Genomic DNA, 8,177 nt, shown 5'->3' on the forward strand with positions numbered 1-8,177 from the left:
GCAGATCAAGGATACAGAGTGATGCACATTTATCTAATGAACTAATATGTGAATATGTTCTGTTAACTCAAAAGTATAATGAGAACTAAACTACATACAGCTCACACACTCTATATTAAAGGGTATAATGTGATCTACAGCAGTATTCTAATTCAACTACTTTGATTACATATATAAGGTAACATATAATAACAGAATAATTTAATAATTCCCCCTTTTGATCTCTGAAAGAGATCACTTACAACATGCACTCCAGGGTTGCAAGGTCCAGGTTTTCTTGATCCTGAGGCCCTCTGTCCCCCTTTAACGGGTGGACCATATGTGGGATGACCTCTGTGTTCACGCAGTTCAGATGCAAGCAAAGTTAGATTTACAACCATAACAGCAGTTACAGATGACTCTCCCATCACTCCCCAATTCTCCCACAGCTTTATTTTGGTGCTCCAGTTTTCCACTCCCATTTTAATGCCACCTTATACCTTTCAAATGTACTTGGACTAGAACCTCTGTCTAAGGAGCTTTTAACCTTTATTTTTATTGCTGCAGCTACCAGTGTCTTCCAGTTGGGTGATTCTCAGCTTCTTTCTTCGACCTCCGGGGTTAGACCACCCTTTAGTCATTGCACAGTTCTGGGGATTATTCTGCCCCGATTTCAAACAAGGATCTGTGTGTTTTGGGGTCACCGGCGTGTCCCCCTTTTTGCCAAGAGCCTCTCGAACCTCGTTGGTCTGGTGTTCCTGGTTTTCGCCAACCCCTTCATGGTTATTGCTGTGTTTGTGGGATCCATCTTCTCCAGGAGCCCAAACGTCATGACACTTGACCCCAGTTGCTGTCTCGGCAGTCCCTACATCTGTCCCTGCTGTGAAGGGTCCTCACATCTCCGTGTCCCCGTCTGGTGTCTCTTCCTTTCTCTGCAAGAGACAGAAAACCAAAACACCTCTCTCCCTAGCCTTGATAATCTAATATTGTTATCCATTGTTCTTCTAATGATTCAAATTTGGTTTAAAATATTATGTTCAGGACTTATTCTAATCATAATCTATGTGTGTGTAAAAGAAATCAAAAATTAGTGAACCCTTTCTAAGTCTAACACATTATAAGCTTAAGTTTTACCATAGCTAATTTATTAAACACAAAAATAAACTCATAGAAATTTTCATATCACCATTGTTTGATGTTCAAACTCAACTCCCCCTTTTTGACACACTCCCATGTGTCAATTCATTGGAGCTAGACAATTAAAAGAGAAGGTTAGTGACATCATATCTGGTAACTGGTCCATCCAGAGCTGTAACATTTTGAAATGTACATACAACAAGCCAAACCACACCTTGGTCACACCAACCCTTTTCTGCCCCGAAGATGTCCAACACCATCTTAGTCTGGACCAGGGTTGTAATAGTTTTGCAATTTTCATCAGTTTTAATCAGTTTTTACCAATTGTTTGCTAGTTTAGTTTAGTTTTTATTTTCTGAAAATCCTTAGTTTCAATTTAGTCTTATTTGTGTTTTGCAAAAATTAAGTGTAACAAAATCCCAGTTCCATCATATCAGTCATGCTCTTCTGGTTATCCTTGGGTGTTGAGACTAATAACTATTAACTCTTGCCGCACCGTGTGGTCCTAATTTTGGTTCAAGTGAATTGATAACCTTTTGAAGGCGATTGTTTCACACCTTTATTTAGATGTCCCAGTCCCGTTGTCTCGGGATACATCACGCTGCCTTATCTGGGGTTAGCTATTTTCTGGGGATGCGGGTTGAGTGGGTGAGCTCTTCAAGGAGGGGGAGTGTGCTCCCCCTGATGAGGTCTTCTAGGTAAGCTAGGTTAACCTTCTTGTGTGAGCTTTTCAAGTGCACTTTAAGGTTAGTGGGACTTTTAGTTTTATAAATGTCCCTCATGTCCCCCTGATGACCCAGTATTTCATTTTTGCACACTGTAGTACACATTTTAGTTTTTGCTTGTAGCTCGCATACTCTACTTGCCACTCCTCTAAGTCCTGATGTTTCTTAGAGAGGGCAACAGTACCTTTAAAATTATATCACACGTGTGGGGGTGTGGCCTTGCCAGTTGTTTTGCCCACCTTTTCAAAATGGCTGGCGTGCCCACAAGCACATTTCATGGAAAAAGAAAGGTAAGCTTGATATTTACATTTAAAATGTTTTGTTAAACTCAGATTTTTATTTTATTCTTTTTGCAAGTACCCCTCCTCGGTGGCGAGAAACTGTTGGTGTGGTCAAGTGGGTGCTCTGGAAACAAACGCTCAGGACAGAACAGTTATCAGTCATGTACTTCCTACAAGTTTTGCATATGTTTTATTCCATATTGATCCTCTGAGTGTAATGGTACATTTTAATTTGAATTTATCCAAACTAAACACAATATTTTCTTTATTTACTTTGCTCTTGTTCTTTTTCAGTACCACATCCTATCAAATGTCCCTGTCGATTATATTCTACATTTAATAACTTACTATTTCAAGTGAGAACCTAAATCACGTGGACCAATGTTTATTATTGCATATCTCTATTCTGAATGTGGCCAGTCATTCATAGGTATTGTTCAATTTTGGCGATTTTCCTCTATAAAATTTAATTGACTTTTTACAGTGGCCTGCTGTGGTTAATAATAACATATTCCAGTCATGAGTGGTATCAAAAGTCTTCTCCACTGTAGCATTTGGCATTCCCAATAATATAACATGATACCTTACTCAAAACACAGTTAATATAGCACAGTTTTCTTAATGCAAACATTGGTAACTCAAAATCAGCAACCACAGTGTTAAGTCTGCAGTTCATACTTATGTGAAGCTAGAGTCTCCTCCTCCAGTCTCTCTTATCCTCCTGCTCCTGAAAAAACAAAACAAAACAAAGCGAAGCATCCACCCTTCTCTTGTCGGCTGGGTGAATTGTTTATGAATTGTTTATTGGCATTTACTAATCCTAAAGTGGGTGCAGTCATTGTCTCAATATCAAGTCAGTCAAAACTTTTAGTCGTCAGTCCATCACAGTCCATTCACATGCATACCTCCATACACATTCATACCAGATGTTGCTGATAATGGAGTCTCACGCGCAACCTATTCGAGCATCCATCACCAGCAAGATGACGTCATCATTTTAAAGGAAAACAATTCCTTGTTGTTTTTTGGGCCGGATTGACTCGGTGCAATCCTTTTAGACTCAGAACTTCTCAGTGTTCCCTATAAGTGAATTTCTCCCAAGCCAATTACAATCATGGAGAAGCACACTTTGCAACTGTTTTTGTAAGAATATTTCATAGCGCTTTAAATTTCAATCTTTCAGGCCTGGTTTAAAGAGCTGATTGTTAAATCATGAACTCACAAAATATCAACATATCACCACCGGTGGATCACACCTCTCAGATGTTTTTTCTCCAGTGCACTGTAACAAACACGAAAACAGACATAACCAACAAAATACTACTAAAATAACACAAACTAGGGCCCGTTGCAGACATTTCCAAGCATAAAACTATCCCTCTCTCGCTTACGAGAAAGAACACAAGCCAAAGCTCACTGATAACATCAAGCTAGCGCTAAGCAAAACCAAAAAATCAACCAGAAATTCACAGGAACGTTTTGCTTCCTGCCGGGACAATATTGTGTGGGAATGAGAACCTCAGGTGCCGTAACACCTTTTGTTCCTCCTTGAATTAAAACTCAATCACAGAAAATGCCGTACTCCAACCTAAACTTACACTATTAATTCATCATTTTCACTCTGTGCCACTGTTCCTCATCAGGGCTGTGTGAAGCACAGCAAAGAATTCAGTCAAGGCCTTGAGCCATAAACAGACATCACGCACAGACATTGTTTTCATAACCAAACCGTTTTAGAGCTTATTCCTAAAATCTACATAAATGCCTTCTAGGTGACATATAACACATTCTAAGTATTTAATGGTAATCAATGGCTCCTCATAAAAATTATGCATTGGGATGTTTGTGTGCAGCATTTTGCATATCAGCATAAGCAAAGCATTCTTCATTGCATCAGCGTGTGTGTGTGTGTGTGTGTGTGTATGTGGATCACTTCTCAGTGAATCAGCATTCCAATGTGTGTGTGTGTGTATGTGTGTGTGTGTGTGTGTATATGTGTGTGTGTGTCATTTCTCACTCACTCAACGAGTGCACGTGTTCATGTGTGTATTTCACTTCATTCTGAATCTGTGTGTTTGGAGACGTGTGTGTGTGTGTGTGTGTGTGTGTGTGTGTGTGTGTGTGTGTGTGTGTGTGTGTGTGTGTGTGTTTGTTTCTCTTCATTCTGAGTCAGTGCATGTAGATGTGTGTGTTTGTGTGGGTGTTTGTGTTCATCACTTTCCTGTTCTGGTGTTCTGGGTAAACCACGGCCTGAAGCATGCCCTGGGGTCCTGCCCCCCTCCTTTTCAGTTTGTTTGCGACCATTGCTGCTGCTGCTGCTCAAAATTCAGTCCGTCCTGGTTCTGACCCCAATTGGGGCAGTCCTTTCTCCAGTGTCGATGTTCACCGCAGGTGAAACCTGCATCTTCTTCTGTGTTTTTGTCCATTCTGAGGTGCCTTCTGTCCTCAGTTACTCCTCTTGTCTCGGTCACGCCCTTTTTCGCCACCCGATCATCCGTGTTGGTCCATCACTGTCCTGCACAGTGTGAATGCAAAGTTATCAAGGTCAGCATTCTTTCGCTCGGCCTTACTTTTCATTCGGGCTTGGCGGGCGTCTCGTCACAGCTCTGTCAGCTGACGCAGTCTGGGAATTTTCCCCCGTGTAGTGAAACGGGCCTTAGGTTTAGTGCTCTCCGTCTCGGCTGCATGAGATCACATTCCTGCAGGTCTGTTGACATTCTCAGGTCGTTGTTGTGGGTCCAGCTGTTGCAGCATTTGGTCAGTGTCACGTATGGGGGAGAGCAGGAGTCCAGTCAGCCTCGGCTTTCAGGGCCGGCAAAGCAGCCTGTAATTAAATATGTATAGAAAAAACAAAAACAAAACAAAACAAAAACAAACGAAAAACAAAAACAAACGAACAGGAAAATGATGTTGTGTTGGCTGTGTTATTCAGAGGGGCGACAACGGGGCCAGGCCCTGTGTCAGCCTTCTCTCCCCCTTTTTTTTGTTTTTTCTCTCCCGATATAATCAACTCCTAACCCACCAAGTTGACAGGACAACACCGGTACATGTTAAAATTCTTAAGATCATGTTTAAAAGCCCAAAAAAGGAATTTTCTTTCATTCAGTAATCACTTTTATTAATCAATCAACAGAAAACATGTCACAATTTGAATCTTTTAACCACTAAATTTGTTGTGTCTTGCCTGGTTGGTTAGACCAGTGTTCCTTTTTTTTTTTTTTTTAGTTAAATTGTTGTCCTGCAACCCAGAGGGTTTCTTTGTCAGTAATGTATAGACTTCATCATTTAAGTATGTTAATTTTTCTTTAACCTTGCTGGAAAATCTTCACGTGTTCATGAGTGTAAGCTGTTTCTTCATTGCGTGTATGTGCATTTGTATAAAAGCAGGTTAATTTTATCTTTTCTCAAACTAGGCGTTACCTTAAAAGGAGCCTTTCTCTCAGATTTCTCTGCTTGTGTGTGTTTTTGTTTCACCTTTTTGTTGTGATGCTCCGGACGCCTTCCCAACCTCCACAAGTCCGTTGGCCCCAATTTTATGTGTTAAAACTTCTCTTAATTTCTCCTCTAATTCTCTCCTCGCTGCTGTCTTTTTCACAGCTGCTGATTCGTGCTGGGTGTGGTTCCCATTACCTATAATTTTGCTTCGGCCGCTGTGCTTGTGGGGGCAGTTGGTCCAGGTCCGCAGCTTCCTGTATTAACACACTAAGAGATTTATTTTAATTTCATTTTCATCACTGTTAAACAGATAAGCAGGCAACCCGCCCACCTTGACAGCGTAAACTGTACGCCAGTCTCCCAACACATTCCTCTCTGTACTCCTCCATAATTCTCCACTGCACACCTCTTACTATCTCTCCTTTTTATTTTTATTACACCACAGAGTAATACACCCAATTATGCCCGTCTATCTCCATGTGGCTCCAAATTCCCTCTTTATTTTAATTTCACACTCGTCAGGGGACAGGCACACAACAATTTCAACCACTGAAACGAGGAATTCAACCTTTTTATATTTCTTTACTAATCTAGACTCAACGTTTGTTCGCAAAATGTGTCTTGTTCTAGTCCGGAAATAAATGTGAACCCGTGATTACACGGCCGTTCCAGTGTTATTTCCGTGGCTATGCGGGGGCCCTCACCTCCCCAAGTCACCACCTCAGCACCCGGACGACGCCGGTCCTGGCCACGCGTCCACGGACAGGAGGGTCGCTACTCCATAGGCAAATGTTCCACAGGTACACTAGGCATCAACCTTTGATCCTAAAATGTGTATTTGCTCTAATGTCCTCCTAATCAAACACATCAACCGTCACTGTCACTGTGTTCAGACTTCACACACACAAAAAGCACACTCAGCGCGCGCCTCACCCACAGCCAGAGCGCGCCTTACACACACAGCGCGTTTCACCATCAGTGAGACACACAGAGAGCGCTCCTCATCAGCAGAAATTTGCACAGAAACCTCTGAGCTCAACTATTAGATCTTCTGAAGCACACTGCACCATAGACCAAAATACCCCTTTCTCTGCGCTTATGACCGCCACAACGGGGCAAAGTCGCATCATAAAAGTGATGCTTGCATCCCCGAAGTTATACCTGACATCATAAACCAGGTTTTGCTCTATGTACTTCTTGGCAAGTAAAATTTTACTTTGTTTTATGACCGCAGCCCTTAAAAAAAACAAAAAACTCGACTGGCGCCACAAACCACCGTCAAGCCTCTGTTCAATGTACTAAAATTAGCACCAACCACTACTGCACTTCACGGCCGCACCACCGGAACACGCCGTATCATAAACCAAACCTACGGACGTGTTTCGCTCTCGCGTTGCCAGCGTTCAACCGCACCGTGAAGCCAGCATCTGCTTTTCCTTAAATCAACTTCTATTTCATAGCCGGCAAGAGCCAGGACGTAACCGACACCATAAACAAACTTCAAACCTCGACTTCAATGTACTGAACTAATGGCCGTGTCTTCAGAAGAAATTCTAACGTATTATTGCTACAGAAGCCAGTATTAGACAAAATTAAATGTGGAAGGTAAAGTGGCTGCAACTAGTCCAACGTAGTATGTTATTAGTATCTCGGTAGAAGCAGTTTACTGCAACTAGTCCAACGTAGTATGTTATTAGTATCTCGGTAGAAGCAGTTTATTTAACACACTGGAATTCAGCCTCAACTTATGTTGTTAGTATCTTGCGCCAAAAACCAGACACCGACAAATTTACTGTGAAAATACATGTGACTCAGCGAACAGATTAATTTGGAAAGCCCAATATGCACATTTGGTATTTATAATACAACAGGCTGTGCTTACCTTTCTGTTTTAGGCCGGCCTTCTGTTCACTTTGCCCCACGATCTCACCAAAGGCCAAATCTACACCTCCTCAGCACACCAAAGATCCGGGTCACACGGCACCAAGTTGTTGAAATCTCCCAATTCTTTGAATCTTTGGGCTGAAGGAGGGACAATACTCGGTGTATCAATGCTCAATCAACAATCATTTATTTCCATACAATTCAACAGTCAGAGCATTACAACGTCCGGACGGGAGAGATGCTACCAGAGGGTCAGGCACATGTCTCAAAATGGTGACGGGTTGCTCAGCTTTTTATAGTCTCTAGTGGCCCCCAGCTAGTCGTAAAAGCCAAAACATCACATTTTTTTCTCTGTTACAGCGCCTAAGTTATGACCTCGGCAGTTGTTTCTCTGCTTTCTGTAAGGTGGGGGTGTGGAATGTGGTCTATCTATCTCCCCTGTCTTTAGACACAGAGTCTCCTGCTTACAACCTTCTCTTCATGATTCAACAATTAAGCATGTCAAGAAAACAGTGTAACACATTCCCAGCAGATCAAGGATACAGAGTGATGCACATTTATCTAATGAACTAATATGTGAATATGTTCTGTTAACTCAAAAGTATAATGAGAACTAAACTACATACAGCTCACACACTCTATATTAAAGGGTATAATGTGATCTACAGCAGTATTCTAATTCAACTACTTTGATTACATATATAAGGTAACATATAATAACAGAATAATTTAATAA

The sequence above is a fragment of the Rhamphochromis sp. 'chilingali' genome, assembly GCF_963969265.1.
Source record: "Rhamphochromis sp. 'chilingali' genome assembly, chromosome: 7".
Classification (NCBI taxonomy): Eukaryota; Metazoa; Chordata; class Actinopteri; order Cichliformes; family Cichlidae; genus Rhamphochromis; species Rhamphochromis sp. 'chilingali'.